Raw genomic sequence first — 12,278 nt, 5'->3', positions numbered from 1 at the left:
CCCTTCCTGACTGACCACATCCTCCGCTGGGAGCTGAGCCTCAAAGCCGTCTCTGGAGCTGCAGTGCATGAGCAGATATTTAAACACAAACTCCACAGCACCCAGATCTCGGGGTCACTGGAATAAATCCGGCCGAAGTGGCCAAACGGCTCATCAATATTGTTCTCATCCTTTCTGAACGACCAGCAATTCTTTTCTTCCCTCAGTTTCAAATGTGTTTTCCTGACTGATCTCAAGCAGCTGGAAGAAAGCCAAAAATGCTGAAAGCTCCAGTGCAACTCCCAGTGTTGAAAAATCAGCTTCATTCCCCAAAATGGAATTCGACTTCTATTGAGATTAAATATTTAATACTATTTTTATAATTTGCCTTCAGCATTCAGAAGTTTTTGGATATGTTTTCAAATCTTTCCCAATACACTGTTAAAAACTTGTGTTCTGAACAAACAATAAACCCTTAATTCTAAGAGGCATGAATCACCGGCTTCCAAGGAAGCCAAGATTTAAGAAAAAAATGCTAAATTTTGTAAGGCTTATGGCTGAACCAAGACTTTTATGATTCATGTGGCATCCTCGGCCAGAGGACATCACTTCAAAATGGACGATGCACGGCCAGAGACGGGCGGCGAATTTGAAAAGAAACTCCACACGCGATTATCATTTTGGTGCCTTTCTTAACTGTTGTCTACAGCTTTTCCTACAAAAATTCCAGTCTTCTCTTTCGCTTCACAAAGTTTAAACTTTGTAATTTTGTAATACTTCTGGGAGACCCTGTGAAGGAGGACGGGGAGAGCACCAGTGCATGGCCGGTTCCTCTTCACTGCCAAAACAGCCCCCTGCAGCCCCGGGTCTTCCCAGAGAAGAACTGTGTGCTCGTTTTCTTCAGTGGGTTTTGAGTGCAGAGATCAGGGCTCCTTCACGGGCAGCTTGACAGTGAAAAAAACCCCAAATCCGAGGAATGTAAACTGCTCTCACCTTTGCAGTTATGATATGCCAAAGTGTATTTTCAACTCGTAACTACGTCATGGTAATTGACTGCCTGACAGTGGTCATTCTGAGAGTGTTAGCAGTTACTTAGGAGATAAATATCTTAAAGGCTTGTCCTTTCTAGAGAAAATTTTTTAAAGCTCACTGTTGATAACATCGTCTTTTATGCACAGCAGTCAGTAATATTGGAAGCCGTGCTCTACCGAGCTTGTTGCCAACAGCATTTCAAAGGCTGTGATGCTTAGACTTGTTACCAAGTTAGACAATGTAGTGTTTAAAATGTTGGAGGCAGGTGGCTTCTCCTGCTGTTCCTTTAGCTACTACCCCTGAACATTTCTTCTCCAGTACTCCTAAGAGTAAGCAGACCAAATCCAGCTTGGGTAGGTAATTAAAAAATTCATTCACTGATTTATTCAAGGAAAACCTCAGGCTATGATGATATAAACACAAGGTGCTTCAATTAAAAGCGGCAAGCAAAAGAAAGGGGAATTAATAAATTGAAGTTTTCAGATCTTTCATCTTAAGTCTTTGGCCTTTGGGTACCTTGAGATCACTCCGGAAATATTTATGTAAAATCTCTGTAGCTCTTTCCAACAATTCAACATCAAAATCAACAGGCTCTTGTTTGATATAGAACTGACAAAATTATAGCCTGCCCCTAGCAACAGACTGCAAACAAAACTGTATACATCAACTTGCGAGAAGCTAACATAATGACTTGTCTCTTCTTCATAGCAGCGAACAGCAACTATAAAAAAGCACAAGCAAAATACTCAATGCTTATACCTGAGTTAACAAAGCAGAGATCAAAAACCAAGCAACAATAACAAAAATTTCCATTTCAACCTTAATATTGCACACATATATATAAATAAATATCCATATCTATAATGACACAAATCAGTATCCAGAATATGAGCAGTAAATGAACTACAATCAAGAAATGAACTAGCAGGTTAATTTCCTAAAACTCTGTTTATTTATTTGTTTCCCCCTTTTAAATACTGATCATAAAACAAAAAAAAACACCAAATACACAAACAAAAAGAATTTCAATTGCAAATACTGACTGAATTTTTCATATATATTAGAAGGAAAATTATTAGGAAAACATATAATGAACCATTACTAAGTGTTAAGATGGAAAGAAAAATGTGAAAAAAGCAGTGTAACTGATGCAGCTAGCGCAGTGTTTGTCTTGCTTCTACAAAGATGTGCAGTAGATGGCACCACAGAAGGCAGAGAAAGGAAAATTACTACTTTGAAGCCGTTAAATTTAACACTATGATTTCACTAATCCTTGATAAAAGAAGTATGATAGATAATGAAACACTTTCAGATTTGTTTGCTTTAAAAGATACCCTGTTCCCCAAAACTTCCCATAAGATTGTCTCCTATCATAAACACATGCTCTTATCTGTATGCTTTTGGAGGAAGGTATGCTATGAAATAGTCTGTATGAGCTGTCTGATGCCAGTTTCAAAGTCTGTCTGTAACTGCTGAAGAAGAACCTGTCTGGATCAAAACCTGTTGCTATCACTACATACTACACAACGAGAGCACTATACGGAATAAAAACGTGCACTTATCTTAGTGCCAAGATTTTAAACTGCTTGTTACTGATTTCTTGTATATAAATAACTGCATGAGTAGAATAAATAATATATAAAATATGCAAAAACATATGTATGCTTTTTCCTTTTCTTCACTGAACACCTTATCAAAAGATTTTTCCTCTTATGTAGTTAGTCTCTTATGTTAAGTTTTCGTGATTGCTATGGTAAGTATTTCTCACCAAATGGTCTGTCCTTAATTCTTTTAATAGACTGGTAAGCACACCAGTGGACCTGATATTCCTATTCTAAGTTTATGTCAAATAGCGTGTGAAATCCAGTCTTTCACTCAAGCCTAAAAAAAGGGGATAGCTCAGTAAAAGGTAGTGATTCAGTGCACACGAAAGTATTTGGGCCAGATAGGAGTATTAAGGAGACAGATGAAGACTCAAAAGCTACAATAAGAACGGGGAAAAAAAATCTCCACCAGCCATTTAAGAGCTTTTGGGAGTATGCCTACTGTGTTCCAGCAAGCTTCAATTTCTTTACAGCTTGCTTGGTTGTGATCTGGACAATCTTTGCAAGGGCAGAGATTTTGTGAGCCAACGGATTTTACTGTGAATAAGTTAGGATGAAACAGGAGCCAGATCTATCACCTGCCAGTGACATGAAAAGTTACTGATCATTTTCTAATGAGCAAAGCCCAGAGAAACAGGAGATGAAAAGTCATTCACTGCTAACAGCTAACGACTTCAAATGGGATATCTCCTTCCAACTAACATAGTTGCTTAAAAAAAAAATCGAAACCAACTGATGTTTTCAGTTTACCTGGCTCTGGAGTGAGAAACACCTGTAAAATATTTATTCTGCGGTGAGCCAAATCACCATAAGAGGAAGTGGGGTTTTGTTACCATCTCTTCTTTTTGCATTTTATCTTTCAGCCAGAAATAAACTCTAGCAGACCTTTCTTAAAAGGAAAAGTAAGTTTTCATCTAACCTCTGTCACAGTGATTTTCAGATCCAATATTTTCTAATGCTTTCAGGGGCCGTAATGTATTTTGGGTGGCAGGGCAAGACATGTATTTGAGACAAAGAAACACAAAGGAAACTAAATAAAAGAATGCCTTTTCCCAATTTAGCTTAAATGCTACATGCACTGTGGTTCACTTACAATAATTAAGCTGCAAACAGGCAGCATTACATGACTGAATATTTGAGGACATAATTTTTATGTGCTGAGAAGCTTGAGCTTGCCCAGTACTATCATAGCTTCTATTTCTCATTCCTAAACTGGTCTCACACGAAGACAGGACACTCCTCCAGCCTGATTCTCCCTCTGTAGTCCCAGTTACTGTTTCAACTTCTCATGCTTGCCACAGCTTTAAAAGAGGAACTGCAGGCTGTAGGCATATACCCTGCCTGAAAAGAAAGAAAATCAGTCATAGCAGCTCTAAGGCTTGGAAAAGCTAGACGAAAATGACAATAGGATTTTATATGGGGAAGCTGGGCATTCTATTACTTTTATTATTCTTTTGAAGAGCATGTTGTGGAGGAACACAGAGAAAATATTTTGAAACATCCAAGCCTCCATGTATCATAGAATCATAGAATGGTTTGTGTTGGAAGGGACCTTTAAAGGCCGTCTGGTCTAAACCCCCTGCCATGAGCAGGGACATCTTTGACTAGATCAGGTTGCTCAGAGCCCCGTCCAACTTGGCCTGGAATGTTTCCTGGGATGAGCTAGTGACCACCTCTCTTGGACAACTTGTCCCAGTGTTTCACCACCCTCAGTGTAAAAAATTTCTTCCTTATATCTAGTCTAAATCTCCCCTCTTTTAGTTTAAAACCATTGCCCCCTGTCCTATCACAACAGGCCCTGCTAAAAAGCCTGTATCCATCTTTCCTGTAGGCCCCTGTTAAGTACTGAAAGGCCGCAGTCAGGTCTCCCCGGAGCCTTCTCTTCTCCAGGCTGAACAACCCCAACTCTCAGCCTGTCCTCACAGCAGAGGGGCTCCAGCCCTCTGAGCATCTTCATACCCTTCTCTGGACCCACTCCAACAGGTCCGTGTCTTTCTTGTACTGACTCTAAGTGGCTGCTGAAAATAAAATGAAGAGATTGTCTTGCTGTTGAAGAACCTACAGGTCTCTCACATAGAAATAATAAATAACCCATTGGGGGTTGGACTAGATGATCTCCAGAGGTCCCTTCCAACCCTGACCATTCTGTGATTCTGTGATAATTGTCTATATTATGGGCAAAATGTTAAACTCTTTCTCTGCTGTCTTCTATATCAAAATCCCATGACAGCTGAATAATAAAAGAGATTGTGCAAATACATGGCAGCACTCTGCACCTAGTACCTGTCTATTTCTGAGAGATAAACACCAATCATTTACCTATTACCCCATTTGTCATTGCTAGGAACGGGAATCAAATTAAAATGTGGGCTGAGGTGCTTATATAGCAGCTAAATAAATAATAGGGCTCGGGACTGTGAGTGAGTTACAGCCAATTCCCTCAGCTGTCTCTGGCAACTCCCAGAAATCAGCTGCTCTTATTGTCAGTACGGTAAAACTCTGATCAACCTCACTTGTCAACAGTGGTAAGTTCTCAGGCAGCTACATGCCATACCATAGAAGCAGTAACAGTATCTAACGAATTGATTTGTAAACATCTACATACTTGTAAAAATCCAAATCTGTTTTTAACTGAACATTGAATAAACATGTTATTAGGAAAAATTCGGATTTAAAAAAAATGTGTTAAATGGAAAATATGTTGAAACAAACAAATGGAAGACATTTGTGCTAAAACATAACTGGAAAGCAAGAATGTCATCCATTCCATGTTCCTGGGAGAGCTTGAACATAGCAGTCTTGGAAACAGCTGCACCATTTCTTCTGGCTTTCAAACGATCTTATTTATTTTCTATTTTCCTTTTGTTGGCAAAATCCTAGAAAGCATGAACACTCAGGTGTGATTTTGCTCTTTAAACACAAAAATGCCAGCTGCTGTGCATTAAAAATACTTGAGCCAAAATCTGTTCTTTCATTTATATGAATGCTACACCGGTGCTGTCATAGCCTCAGATTTATGTCAACAGGTAAAACTCGGGATGGACTTTAGACCTTTGTTATTAACTATTTAATAACGCCTGGGGAAAATGAAGTAAGAGGATGACGTAGCAGTCTGTTCTGACACTCAGTACTGTGGGCCATATAAATAACGAAAAGGGTGGAGCAGTTGATTAACAGACTTCTACTTCATTTTTGGAAGCCTAGATTAAAATCAACTTTATGTCATCCTTTAAAATGCATTTGGTGATTTTAATCAAGCTAGCAATGTTAATTGGTCCACACCAAAAAAATGCCAGGGGCACTGTGATGTAATTTTGGATAAATGGAAGCCTTCACTTTTGAGGGTCCCAAGGCTCAGTAAAAAGTCTATCAAATAAAAAAACCAGCATAGATGTCTTACCTTCCTTTGCTTTTTTTTTTTTTTTTTTACTGGAGGAGAAGAGAAAAAACATGGTTCAAATATAAATGTGAATCCAGCCCAAAATGTGTCTTACCTAGTTGTTGCATAAGTAGCTCTGGATGCCGTGAGACTGTTAATGGGCCTTCAGTGAAGACTTCTCTGCGCTGCCTTTCCAGGATACATTTTGAGTCCATTCAAACATTTCACGAAGTCTTTCTGTACGTTTATAGGTCACTCTTTTCTCTGTACTCAGAGCAAAATCAAAAGCTGGATGTTTCTGCTGTGAACCATCTTCTGTATTTGGGCACAGCAGAAGGTACGACATTCTGCTCTGGTTTGCCTTGTTTCAGAGCTGCTGGCGATGAAAGCTACCAACCAACTCGAGTCTGGCTTCATGGATCCTCTTCCAGGCAACTTTCTAGCTTTTGGTTTAGGACTGGACTCTAGAAGGTACTGGACCAGAAGAATCACAAGATGTCCCACAGCCAAAAATATATGTAGCTCACAGCTACAAGGTGGTGTTAATTAAATTTGGTTAATGAAACTATGGAGTCTGTGCACATAAATACAAACATTGACAATATAAAGCTCTCCCTGGCTGATCTCATATATTGACCCCGAAGGGAGTTCAGTGCTGAATTTGGGCCTTAAAGAATTGAATAGAACAAATTTATACTATTCTCTAAAGACAAAATCTTCTGGCACAACCAGGAGTTTGGAGCTGTGGACTAAGGGCTTTTCTACACCATAAAATTGACTGGAATTGCTATTGCAGAATAAGCTATTCTGCAACAACTTGCTGTCTGACCCATGACTTTTCCAGGCTAGAATATCCACACAGGGAGCTATTATGGATGGTTTATTCAGAAATAGCTATTGCGGTCACTTTTCCCACACAGATAAATGTGGGATAAATGCACAGTGTCCATACATATCTATAGTACAGAAAAACCTGGGGCTTTTTACAGAAGAATACTTTTTGTTCTGATACATAACGTGGCAAAATGGTAAAATAGACAGGGAGCTTTCAATCAGATCCTGATGCAATTCATTAAGACTCTTTATCAAATTTACTAATACTTTATAATAATTTACTATGGTTACTTTCATTCTAAGAACATCTCTACGTCTGCAAGGCTATGTCCATTACAGGATGTTGCATCAGCTTAACTAAATAATTTATAAAAATATCTAATTTTAATATTTTAAAAATATCTAATTAGGTTAGTGCAAAAATATTAATGAAATTATTTGCTGTAGTCTCTGATTGACAGATCTCACATCTCAGTCATCAGCCTTCTGACAATATCATAGAAAGAAATATGCAACAGTTCCATACTTCTGCAAAAGCCAAGCTTTTTGGGTGTTAGCTCATTAATTTTAATAAACAATAAATAAACAATAAATAGCCACTTGCTGCCAGCAAGTACCTCTTCTAGGTTAAGAATTCCTGTTTCTCCCTTAGGCACAGGTGGACGACTGGTGGGTCTAGCACTTGTTACCAGATTTCTAAAAATCTGATGTAGTGTTAATTTATTATTTCGACATTTTTCTGCATGTCCTCTACTCTGTAACGTTAAAGGGTCTCTCATGCATTGTGCTGGAAGGCATCCATGTTTGGATCCACTCACTAGGAGTTTTGAGTGCCAGGAATGCAAGATTGGGACCCTACTATGTCAAGGAGAAGAAATAAAAAATAGCTGGTGTAGAAATGGCACTGATGAAGATACTATCGTCCATACATTAGTTCTAAAAAAACAATATTTAAAGCTTTCTCTATACATTAAGCTGAAGGGTTTCTTTCAGCCACTTAATAAAGTTTGATAATTTATCAGAAGGGAAACTAACATGCTCATCAACCAATCCAGATTCTTATTTGGTGTGGAGAGCTGGATGAGATCATACCCTCAGCAAAGTTATAGAATGCTAAGAAGCGAATCAGCAGAGCCAATTCCTAACTCTCGTTTTAACGACAGGGTGCCTCATATTAGTGATGTAATGTAAGCAAATAATAGGTGTTGCTGAACAGCTGCTATTACACTATATTGGCTCTTCTCTCCTAAAGATTCAAGCAGGAGAGAACTGTTCCTTTAAGTGAATTGATTTTCTAGATATTTCAGCCATATGATACATCAAAATCTTCATTTTAAGTTAAAATAATTTAAATAATTATTCCATTAAAATTAGTTAAGTCCTGTAGAACATGCTTATTCTATAGAGATGACATTTACTGAAATGTAGTTTTACCTCCAGAAAATCGGATTCGCCAAACAAATTATATCGTGACACGTAAGGAGAGTAGTAAGAAAAACAATATGTCGCCCCTTGGATACTTTTAAAATATTTTTGTCTTTCTATAGTTTTTCAAGGACTCTTCTTTATAAAGATTTGCAGTCTAAAATGAATTGTGTTATATGTGTTATATGTTCTGACAGAGAAAGGAAAAACTTTATATAAAGCCATTTTTGCCAACAAACAAACAAATAAAATAATTGCAACAGGGAATACTCAGATTCACACACACATATTAGCAATAAAATGATAATTTGAATGATTAATAGGAGGACGACAATTAGACCACATCAGTTGTCTGGAAGGATCCAAATCCCTAGAGATTTGTGTATGCATTGGGATTACTGACACACTACTGAAACATAGGCACTTCTGGCTCGGTATTTGGAAGTAATTCTAACCGTTCTAAGAAGCGCCGTGCTGACGGTATGTTTTCTGGGAATCGTGGCTCTACCCATGGGAACTGATGGGAATCAGATTGTCCGCTCATACTGACAGAATGAATGGCCACAAGAACAACTTTGTATAATCTCCTTGGGGAAAAAAAGGCTGTGGCAAAAGGATTCCTGGGGAGTCCTGGGAAAAAAGAAATGAGGTTTCATTCTGGTGCAGCAATCCATTACAAGATTATTACCTAAACCCTTTCATGTCACTGTTACACTGGGAAGAACCAAAAGAGTGGCTGGTAGGAAGAAAATGATAAATAGAAGTTGGAAAGCCAAACTAGACATGTCCCGGGCTAGAAGGGGAAGAAACAGGACAAATAAGGGACAAAATAGGAATAATTAGTTAAACAAACAGGGAGAATTATGGAAGAAACTATTATCTTTTTTATTTTTGAATGTTTTTTGAAAAACTAAGGCATATCCTTCAAACTCAGAGACAGGAGGTCTGAAAGATGAGTGACCAAAAGGTTTCTGTAACAATCTGTGCTCATCTTTTGATATCAGTAGAGGGTATCTCTGGGGAACTTAATTCGCATTCGTATCATACTCGCTCTCCTTGTGAGGAGGGAAAAACAACACAACACAAACCAAAGTGGTCACTGTACTCATATCAGATGGATTTAGTCATAATGTAGAATAATGTAGAATGTAAAAAAAAAACAACCACAACACACCAAAACCCCCCAAATCAATCATTTATATGATGCAAAAGCCAATATTTATGGAGACTCAGACTGATTTCCACTCCTAGTGAAAAAACTTCCCATTTCATAAATTACATATTGCCTGTTTCACAAGGTAACTTCTCGCAGAATATATCATCACCATCCTCACTCATACTAATTTTCTACTATTATGGGGTAACAATAACACAGTCTTGATTTTTTTCTGTGTTACAGATCATTCAGTCTTTTGCTGGAGAGTTATACTGAAAGTAAACTTTTACTTTGAAATTATGTGTTTCAGTGTTTTGTATGACACACTTGTAATAAATATATTAAATGACATACTGAGGTCAGTCATGCTAAAACACTAATAAAAATACTTTCTGCTGAGTGTTTGAGAAATGATTATCCATAAGCGTTCTCAAGTTTTCATAATTGTAATATCCCCAAATGGACTTGATATTTGAGAAACATTTCTGTGCAGCACGACTGCATATTTTTATGGTAATTTTAAAAAGAAAAAAAACTGTAAGTTTTGCCAACTGACTTCCTCAGTAAGAGTCTTGCCTATAAATGCGGTGAGGCAGATTGGTGCTAACGATATGTAAGGTTCATCTTTGTACTCCATTCATTCTCACATCCGTACTGACAAGATTAGTAATAGCGTATTTGCATTGATTTATACTAGCTATTTACAGTCCCCAGGGCACAGATGCAGAAGTTATTCACCCATGGAAAACCTGTCATACTCTCCTTTTTTCTAGTCATGCCCCTATCTGTGTGGTAAAAGAGAGATGGAGTTTCTGTCACTGGAGAATCCTGCACAGAAGTCAACTTCTCTAAAGCCAACTGTAATGGAAACATATGGCTTTGCTAATATGTGGGGAAGGTCACCTAAAGATGACAGTGAGGAAAAGGCTGAAGTTCTTAAACCCTTTCTTGCACTGACTTGCACAGGCACAAAGTGCTCCCAGACATCTGTGTGTACCAGCACAATTTGGCAAGGAGAAGGGCAGTCAGCGGTGGTGGAGCAACGCAGGGACTCTGTAGGGCAGTTGGACATATTCACGTAGATGGGGCTGGTTATACTGTGCCCAGTTTTGGCTCTCCCAGTTCAAGGGCAGAGTGGAGAATCTAAAGGAGGGTCAGCAGAGGGTTGCTGAGGGCCAAGAGCACATGACCTAAATGGAGAGATCAAAGGCACTGGGCTTGTTTGTCCTGGCAAAAAAGAGGCCAAGGACTGATCTCTGCCTGAATGGTAGTTACAGAGATGACAGCCAAATTCTTCTTGGTAGGTAGTGTCATATGACAGAATAAGGAGAAATGCCCATAAATTTCAGCGTGGGAGGTTCAGTTGAAAACTGGGGAAAAAATGTTACTCATTTTTCAGGCATTCTTTGAAAAACAAAACAAAAACTCCCTCAACAACTCCCAAAACAACACCCCAGAATAACAACAATTGAAGAACCCAATATGAAGTAAAAAATCGCCACCCTCTGATTTCTCAGTTTCAGATATCTCCTAGCTTCAATTACACATATTACACTATTGCACATATTTTATCACACACATATGTTACATACATATGTTACATTTGTTACCTGTTTGCTACATTTTTGTCTAAAATCCTTTGTATGCAATTAGTAGTTGACACAATGCCATTCTTTGGTGAGGAACGAGTTCTTTTTGTACAAGCAAGCAAAGCCCAGAAGTGCTTAATTTGCAATGTAATATTGACTATCATCTCCTTGAATCAAAAATTAGCTTTTTGTAATGAATTCATTGAATTGTGTGGGCACCATTGCATCACTTTGTCCAACGGGTTGAAGAAAAGAGTTGGAAAGAAAAGAAGAACTATCGAAAGGAAACTGCAAAAATCCATTGGCCCAAACAACGTGAGCATGCTGGTTAAGTAGTAGTAGTTACTTGAATAATCAAGACAGGTTATTTCTTGTACTTATTACAGGCGCTTTCAGGTATTTATTACATCAGCTGTGATATTTATCTAATCATCTGTTTAGAGCACCTTAGCAGAACATGTGTGCTAGAGTAACGGGGTCAATTTTGATCATTTGAACTGCAGATATTCTATTTAAGGTACTTTGTGACACCAGCAAGTTTTCACCTTTCCCTTAGGATTTTAAATCTACTAGCGCTTTCAGACAGCCTATACTAATTTTAGTGCTTCCCAAATCCAGTTCCAACCACTCAGCTTTTCAGTACCCAGTGAGAAAATTGATTTCTTTTCCTTTCCATCTTTTCAGTTTCCACAGACCAATGATTAATATTTTCAATACAGACTCTCTATTCAAGAAACACAAAATGTTTACAACATAGGTGACATTGTTATCTCTACAATGTTAAAACCCAAGGCATGGACTCACCAATAGGCAAACCAAGGCTTTCTGACCATTTGATTGCTGTTTCTACAGAAAATTTGCAATGGTAAAGATAATGACTGGAGGTATATAAATACTGATTTATGCTTTATCAGACCAACTGGTGGTTGAAACTTTTTTTTTTTTCTTGAAAGACACCCCTGAGAGTTCACCCCCATTATACTGAATTCATCAGTTTGAATCTGATTTAATAATGTCTCTGTGCTTCAACATACTGCTGAAAGGACTCATGAATCACCACATACATTTTCTTGATGAGAGAAGCTTTTGTATGAACTTTTTAGAGCAGCTGGCAATGAAATATAAGAACCATCTACCATGCTTCCCTGAATTGGTCTAAGAGATGGAAAAGTAGGAGGAAAGCAAACACCATACCACTTTGTAGTCCTGTTTGACAACTAAGGGCTAAATTGCCTCCTACCTTCTATTCTTAATAAAAAGCCTAAGACATATTATACTTG

The sequence above is a fragment of the Charadrius vociferus genome, unplaced genomic scaffold, assembly GCF_000708025.1.
Source record: "Charadrius vociferus isolate BGI_N301 unplaced genomic scaffold, ASM70802v2 scaffold259, whole genome shotgun sequence".
NCBI classification, from domain to species: Eukaryota; Metazoa; Chordata; class Aves; order Charadriiformes; family Charadriidae; genus Charadrius; species Charadrius vociferus.
Note: the sequence above shows the minus strand (reverse complement) of the source record.